We start from the raw sequence: 8,555 nt of genomic DNA on the forward strand, positions 1-8,555 counted from the left end.
ACGTTTTCAGCAGACCAGAGATGATAAAGTATGCATTTGTCAAATAAAATTCTTTGCTGTGATAAAGTAAATCATTCCTTGGCCTTGTGAAAAATTAGGCCTCACTCGAACTGTTTTCACTTCAGCCTTTGCTAATATTTCTGTTATCTCCATTAGGGATTACAATGATGAATGCCTTTTATTTGCATCGTTAAGCACTTCAGTGAACGTGTGAACACGTAGAGCTTCATAAGTCATAGGGAAATGAAACAACATGGTCTCATGGAAAGAAGAAAAATCTTGAGAGTGTCTGACAGGTTGGGATTAGCATCCTGTCTCTGCCACTCTGTAGCTATGCACACTTGGTCAAATTCCTTAGCTTCTCTGGGTCTCAGTTCCCTCATGCTTAAAACATAGATGATAATACTTGCTGGGTAATTTTAAGGATGAAATGAGATGACATAGCACTTTGCACTGTTCCTGGCATGAAGTAAGTACCCAATAAATGTCGTGGTTGTTATTGGAATAGCTCTCATGGTAACTAGTTATTTAATCACATGCCCAGGGCTCATTTTAGTTACTCGTCCTCTGGGCAGCAAGACTGTGTAGGTCTTTTTGTCTGGTGGGCCCCTGGGACCTGCTGTTGTACTTCTGTCCTGGTAGAAATAGATCAGGCAGTGGACAGGTGAAGCTCATTGATAAGTGTATCTGTTGGGATCCTTTTGGCTGCAAGTAACAATCTCTAACTTAGTGTCTTAAACAAGAACATTGATCATCTCTTACAACAAGTATTCTCAGGGTGAGGTGATTCCAGGTTCGTTTAACTGAGTTACTAGGAGATGCCGCCAAGTTCCCAGATTCTTCCCTTTTTGCCACCTTCAGTCTGTTGGCTCTTAGGCTGTATCCCTCATGGTCCCAAGATGGCTGCAGTAATTCCAGGCATCACATCTTTATACCACAAAATGCAAAGGCCAGAAAGAGAAAATAGAGAGAGGGCCAGTCTCATCCTCATGTCTCCTTCAAAGAAAGAAGAAAAATTTCTCCAAAGCTCCACTTCCCAGAAGACTTCTCAGCCCTTTCGTTGGCCAGAATTTTATCAAATGCTCATCCCAGACCAGTGGTATGGGAAATGGTTAGGGCCAGCGATTCTCAACTCTGGCCGCGAATGAATTGGGGAGTCTTAAAAATACATACAGATGTCTCGGTTCTACCCTTAGAGACTGATTTAATTGGGCTCATTTGAGACCTTATGCAGGCACATGTATTGTGTATACACTCCAAGAAGCAACGATGAGCATCTGGGGTTGAGAATCATTAGTTCAGACTCTCCATGTTTTACCCTCTGGGAGGGGGAGCATCTTAGTGTTCACTGAAGCACATGGCCCTAGGCTGTCTGAGCCAAGGAAGTTCTGGAAAGGGGAGTGTGGCTGCTGAGTGGATATCCAAAAGGATCTGTCCACACAGGTACAGTTAGGATGTCTGGATCAGGCCACATGATATTGCGAAAAGAACTTATGTTAAAATTTGACGGATCTGAGTAAGAACTCCATGTCTGCTACCTGAAAAGCGCGTCAGTTTGGTTAACTTAATCCTCCCGAGCCTCAGTTTCCTTATCCAAACAACGGAGAGAATGCTGCCTCCCTCTGGGAGTAGTTCTGAGGTTAAATGAGAGCAAGGAATCGAGAACAGCTGACCCAGATTAGGGCTAAGTACATGCTAGTTAACATCCCTGGAGGTCAGATTTTCCTATTCCAGAGCAGAAAACGTCATTGGGGCTGCCGCGGGGTCCCTTTGGCCTGTTGGACGTGGTTGTGACCTGAATACTTGACCAAAGCGACAGCAGCAGAGTTCCTCTGTGTTGTTTGGACGGGAGCCTCGGCACAGAGCTGGTCAGAAGGAGGCCCTAGGCAGGGTTGGGTGGAAGGTTTTCGATGACCTTGTAGGAAAGTGTGAGGTGTGAGTTCTGGCTGCATTCTAGGGTGTATCAGAGCCTGCAGAGCCTGTGCCTCACTGCTTAATGGAAGTTCTGGGCACGGCCAGTCTCCTCCCCGTCAACCCGGTGGCCTCTTTATCTGCCTCCTGTCCAGAAAAAAGTCAAGCGTAAACTAACAGTTCATGGAAATGGGATGTCAGGTCACTGAACCAGTATGTTACAGTCAATCCGTTAAAAACAGAGGGCTCCCCATTTGCAAATGTCTCCTCGATAAGCTCTTATAGCATATACGACCCAGGAAAGTGAATGGCGTCTTACCAGCCCTGGAATCACTGTCCCCTGTGCTTGTCCAGATGACCTCGCGGTGCAGCTAAGTCCAGCCTAATGCAACCCAGCTCGCGTGGACCCACCTGAGCAGAGCTCTGCTCCTTCTGGGCTGGGACCCAGGGATTTCTAAGGAGGAGCAGGTGGGGACCTGCATCTTTGAAAGACTCAGGGCAAGAAGGACAAAGTAACTCCAGGAGCCTGCATGGTAGAGGGCGCCATCACAGATTGAGAGGCCAGGCAAGCCTGGGCCGGATCCCGGTCCTCAAGCTCCATGCTGTGTGGCTTTGGAAAGCTAATGAGTCGTTTCTGGTATGTGTTTAACCTCTGCAGATTTAACTCCACAAACTTGTAAAAGTGCTTGAGAAGAAGAGAGATGACTATGAATAACCTGGGTGATTTGCCCACCAGTCTATTAGTGAGCACGCAGCCGGAGTGAGAGGTAGGAGATGTGAATCTGTGTCTCCAAGTCAGTTTGGGTTCTGCTTGTCTATGCCGCGAGCATCTTGCCGTGTTGGGTGTGAGTCAGGCATTGCGGGCAGCCATGGACCATTTTTTGCCTTGCTTGCTGACTTTGGAATCCAAGTCCTGTGCAAGGTGTGGTCCTGTCCTATCTACCCAAGATAGTGGTGGCACCGCCTAAGCCACCTTATGGTAGTTCCTCTCCGGAGTGGGCGGCTACTTGAGGGAGGAATTTGCTGCTTCTCCACCTGCCTGCTCTCCTAGAACCTCCATTTCATAAATAGGAACACTGCAACTTGGTGCCTATCTGCTCCCACTTCATCGTCAAACGGAAGCAGAGGCAGGAAATTCCACTGTGACTCACCGTCTCTAGCCCAGTTGGTCAGCTCAGCGGTGAATTCCTGACTCAGACGCACCAGTGAGTTCCTTCTTTAGGATTACTGAATTTAGGAATGGAATGGTGGCTTGGAAATACAATACAGGGACAGAGTTTTGCTGGCATTCAAACCCTGTTTCTAATGTGTCCTGGAGTCCAAATTCCTATTTGTCCTTGAAAGAGACCCAACATTCTTCTAAGAAACTCACATGCTTACCCAAACTAGGTCAAGGTAGGTTTCAGTCACTTGCAGCCAAAGTCGTCCTAGGCAGCATGATAGTTTAGATTAGAAAATGACCCCATGTCAGTTGGATTAGAAGTTCAAGATCAGTTCATTGGCTGAGGTTCTCACAGCCTGTCCTGCCTGAAGAATGAGCCCCGATGAAAGACACCGGGGTGGCCGCCGAACTGAAGCGATTAGGGGAGGTCTGAGCCACCATGGCCTGAGGCAAACCTGTGCACTCTAAGTGTACCCCATGTAGATGACAGTCCCTCAGACCACGCAGTCAGGGTGCCGGGGCCTGTCCCCAGACAGAGCTAAGGAATCAGATGGCATGCGAAGACTCAGCGTTGCCTGCCCCACGATGACGCTTTCCTCTGGGGACTGGCTCAGCTTCAGAGCTTCGGTTATTCTTACCTAGGGCACAGCTCTCCCGTTCTGCTGCTTTGGGTAAAACCCTAACTCACTCTTGGGAGGCAGTGTGGGCCCGAGAGTTAGAAGACCTAAATTCTAGTTTGCTATGTGATTATGAACAATTCGTTTCATTTCCCTGGTCCTCTCCCGACTGGTTCGTAAACTGAGAGAATGAGGGAACGGAACGAAAGGTTCGTCCTGCTATCTGCTTCGACTCTTGTCAGCCAACTCGACTTCTCCATTCTCACCCAAATTACTATGTAACGTTCGGTGCACAGAGTCAGGAGTGCAAGAAATATATCTTCAGCGTTCTACAAGGAACTTATGTTTTGTCCCAAGTCCCATTTATACTTCAGTGGTCTGTCGCATCTTTCCCAGGGTCATGTACAAGTTCAGGAACCTTTTCAGAGGCTAAACCATTTAGCTTTTACAACCATCTCCCCTCACCAGCACCCACAGAGACAAATCCCTGTTATCCTTTCCGTTCTCAGTCATTGGAAGGTAAGTAATTTGCTCAGTCTCACTTTATTTGTACCCTAGCACATCAAAATATAAACCTAAGCTGCAAAATTCTAGTCAATATAGTTGTTAATATACATGTATAGGTAACGTCAAATGTAGATATAGTAGGATAGATGTGCATATATACGCCTGGGATGCCCTTTTCAAGTCTCACAATTCGATAAGTTTCATAACCCCCATTTTGCAAATGTAGAGACTGAAGCTCCATCTCCACAATTGTCTTGACCTAATAAGAAGGAGGCTTCTAGATTCGGCCCCAGTTCTGTCTCATCCCAACCCCCGGTTCTCCCCGTGAAGTCCCTGTCTCACTTACATGTTCAGAATTAGGCGAGACCTTAGGCAAAGCATCGAGTGGAAGATATGCTAATTCAGGGCTGGCTGGCACCTCAGCCACCTGCCCTCTGGTGAGGAAAGAAGCTGTCCTGTGGGTTGGAAGCGGTTCTTTGAACATTCCAACTGAAAGCCTGTATTCATGCCAGTGGCGGCCTTCAGATTCTTCAGGGAAAGGGCTGGGAAGGAAAAGGCGAGGGGTAAATTGTGAGACAGATGGGACGGTCCCGTCACGTGTAACCTGAAGGTTGGGAGGGGCGTTTCTAGCAGAGGGAGGTGCTATCTGGAGCTCTGATTCTTGGATATATTGATGCAGAAGAATGAGAATTCTTGCCTGTGGAAAATGCTGGCTATCATCAAGTAAGTCCAACTTTAACTTTTTCTTTTTAATTTCCAAAATAACAAACTTGTAGAAAATCGAAGACGAGGTGATAGGAAGCACCCACAGACTCTACATACCTTGACAAGACAGTTGGTATTCATGTTCTAGAATGTTTTCCAAGGTTTCTCTTAAAAAGAATTGTAACTCTCGAATTGGTGATCATCCTTTTCCTTTAGCATCATCTTATAATTCCTTTCCTCATATGCTCACGCAGTTTTATAGCTGTTATTTTTTGAGCGCAAAATATGTCATTGGGTAGACATATCATAATTACATAACCATTTACCTATTTTTGGACATAGTTTCCCCAACCTTTTATCTCAGTAAATGATACACTATCTAGTCTGTGCCTCACAAAGGAGTCTCCATGTCTAGCCTGCATCTTCTCGCAGTCTCAGATTGAAGCCGTGTCACCCATTCTCTCTACTTTAGTTCCAGTCTCCTGCCTGGACCTCCTGTGATCCCATCTCTCGCCTATATTTTTAACTCTTTGACAAACACGTCCAGCCATGCGTAAGGCTCTCCTGTCCTAAAACGTCACCCCCTTTGCTTTGAGTCCCCCCATTCCCTATCGAGTGTCGGTCTCCTCACCCCCATGTTAAGTCTCAGGAGGTACCCTGGCTTCTGTCTCTTGCAGGCCACTAGAATTGCCCTTTGCAAAGGCTCCCACATGGCTCCCGTGGACCTTCCTCAGCAAGCATCTCTAGGAGTTGCTTCTCCCCCTGGCTCCTTGGCCTCCGTGACGTTGCTCTGTCGGTCGCCCTCCGACCTCCCCGTGCCCGCGGGCTCCATCTTGCCCTGGTCTGTCTCGCCCATTCCTTGCATATCGGTGCTGCCTGGAATCTTATTCTTGGTCCTCTGCTCTTACTCTAGACTCTCTTTATCTGGAGTTTTATTCATTCTCTGTGTTACTCACTCTCATGCAGTTGCTAACCTCTCCCCCATCCCTCCCCACCACAGCTTAACTCTTGGCCCTCCTCTCCTGCCTGTTATTCTGTGATACCCCTTTCATGGACCTCGAGGCCTTTAGGATGATTATCCAACACAAACGTGGCTGTGTCGCCCTCTGTTTAAAACTCCCGATGGCTTCCCATTGCATGTGGGACGCACTCCAGGTTCTCTGCTCCTTATGCAGCCTGGGCCTCGCTTACCCCTCTTGCTATTTTTCTGCCACTCTGTCTTATATTCTGTGCTTTATAGCCTGAACTACTTACAGTTTAACTGTGTTAATTGCTCAGTAGGTGCATTATTCCCTTTGCCTGTAATCTCTTCCCTAATTTCTCACTTATTCACTTCCTTTTTTTTTTTAAGCCTAAGCATCACCATCTCAGAAAGCCTTGCCTGATCTCCCTCCCTCCCTCAGTGGGCCTAGTTCACGTGTCTGTCTTCCTTAGGAATTCAAGTAAATGTTGAATAAATTAATTTAAATTCCATCTATGTGCCTAGCAATTCTATGTGATTTACTGATCACTCTAGCTCAGAATAATGTGTTGGGGTTTCTTTCTTACTATAAAACCAGAGGAGAACTGTATCTGTAGGATCATCCAACGTTCCCCAACTGGGCCAAGGGTTGGGATTTCATCTTTGACCCCCTAACTTCCCGTCCCAGGCATTGACTTGGAGACCACAGCAAAGCTCCCAGAATTTCAAGGCGCTGGACAAACCCTCTGCCCCACAGATTAATTTTAGAGTCATTGAAATTCTGCCAGCTCTGGGGGAAGCGATTGGGAGCCAGGCTGACAACCAGCAAAGGAGGAAATTACTCTGTGTCTATTTCAAGATGAGAGAGTTGTAACCACGGTCCCTCCCCCAGTGATGCTGTTCGAAAAAACATAAATTTAATACTTTCATGAAACTCAATCTCCTAACCATAAGTGTTTCAGGGCTCTGTTTGATGTTCAGGAGAAAGAGCCTGTCGCCAGTGTCTCCTGCACACATGGCGTGAAAGCCGCCTCACACACGAGCCCGGCGTCTGGGGTCCCCGACTCTCTGGAAGGAAGGGTTAATGCTTGTCTCAGTAACTCAACAAACATTCCTCCAGGGCCCACACGGTTCGAAACACAGTCGTTGCTGGAGAATGAGCGCAGATTTCTGAGTCAGACGAAAGGGTGTTCGAATCCTATCTGGACCCCTAACTGGTCACAGATCATCGGCAAACCTCCTCCCCACCGAGCTTTGGGTTCCTCTTGTGTGGAATGGGGTTATCATGCACTTTTCAGGGGTACAGGAGGGATTAGGTAAGGTAGAGTAAGAAAGAACCCGCCTAGCACAGTGCCTGGTACCTAAATCTTTATTTAAAGAAACTAGGAGAATCTAGTTTCTGACAAATATCATTTGAGTCGACAGTCGTGTCTCTCCTCTCACTACAAGTAGCATTAACAACCATTCGGGATGCATCACTTAGAAATGTATTCGGCTGCAGCAGCAAAGCCAGTGGCGGGTCAGTAAATGATTAAGAATTGACTCTTTGGGGAAAAATAAAAGCCTGATTTGTAGCGTTTGCTGATTTCCAGGGTGGAAATACTCCCGCCATGGCTGATTTAGCTACCAGTGTGATGGGACTGCGTGCGGAGCTGGGAAACTGTGTAATATCCCACATAGCATAGACCGGGGCACACCGTGTAGACGGGGGATGTGGGGTGTCGCCGCCATTCAGGTCCAAGAGCACAGAGAGTAGTAAAATTTGTAAAATATTGAGGAATTGATTAATTTCGAGTATTTATTACCTTTATTTTTAATGTAATTTATTTGATTGTGAAGTTATCTAACTTAATTTTAAATAATGTTTTTGTTTAACAGCTGACCCACAAAGTTTCTAAAAACTTAACAATTTTCTCCCAGGAGCTAGTCGGGCCAGCTCCACTGCACAAAGTCTTACTACAAGGGACTCAGCATAGTACGTTTCGTTTGTCTCATGTGACAGGAATTTGAGGATGAGCAGCGCAGGACTGGTGTCTTGGTGGAGCCATTGGGGGCGGAAAGCTGTCCTGAGCGAGTCCTGCGTCGTCGTGGATCTTGCCGCACAGTTGCAAGGTGGCTGCTACCCGTCGGGCTCTTCATCCACATCCCATGCAGCAAGCAGGGGGAAAGGAAAATGGATGACGAGTGTTTACCTGGGAAGAGATGCTGTATTAGTTTCCAATTGCTGCTGTAACAATTACCACAAATTTAATGCAGGAAACAGCAGCGGCTGAAACAACACAGGTTTATTCCAGTTCTGAGGTCAGAAGTCTGAAATGGGCTGCAGTCGAGGTACCAGCAGGGCTGTGTTCCTTTGTGGAGAAGCTATTCCCCTGCCTTTTCCAGCTTCCAAGGGGCCACACAGATCCCTTGGATTGTGACCCCTTCTCGCTCCACAGCCAGCCACGGCTGGTTGAGTCTTCGCTACGTTAGTCTGACTCTGCTTTTGTTGTCCTACGGCTTCTCTGACCATCACACCTCCCTCTCTCACTTATAAGGACCCCGTCCTAACTTCGGGCCCCCCCGCATACTCCTGAATAATCTCCCCGCCTTAATCTCCCTTTACCTTTTGTCAGAGAAGGAAATATCTTCACAAATCCCCGCGATTAGGACACAACTTCAGGCCATTATTCTGCCTGTCACAGACACTTTC

The 8,555-nt window shown here is 47.2% G+C and overlaps 1 long non-coding RNA gene across 2 annotated transcripts in view; it reads left to right on the forward strand.

Moving 5' to 3' along the window:
* The first annotated feature begins 2,519 nt into the window (after positions 1-2,519).
* The window catches only part of LOC112485518, a 113,589-nt gene continuing 107,553 nt past the window's right edge, over positions 2,520-8,555 (forward strand). For both annotated transcript variants that reach the window (XR_003048498.1, XR_003048497.1), the window contains exons 1-2: positions 2,520-2,678; positions 7,866-7,975. This is a non-coding gene — a long non-coding RNA (uncharacterized LOC112485518). The remainder of the gene's footprint in view (positions 2,679-7,865; positions 7,976-8,555) is intronic.

The sequence above is a fragment of the Pteropus alecto genome, unplaced genomic scaffold, assembly GCF_000325575.1.
Source record: "Pteropus alecto unplaced genomic scaffold, ASM32557v1 scaffold5, whole genome shotgun sequence".
NCBI classification, from domain to species: Eukaryota; Metazoa; Chordata; class Mammalia; order Chiroptera; family Pteropodidae; genus Pteropus; species Pteropus alecto.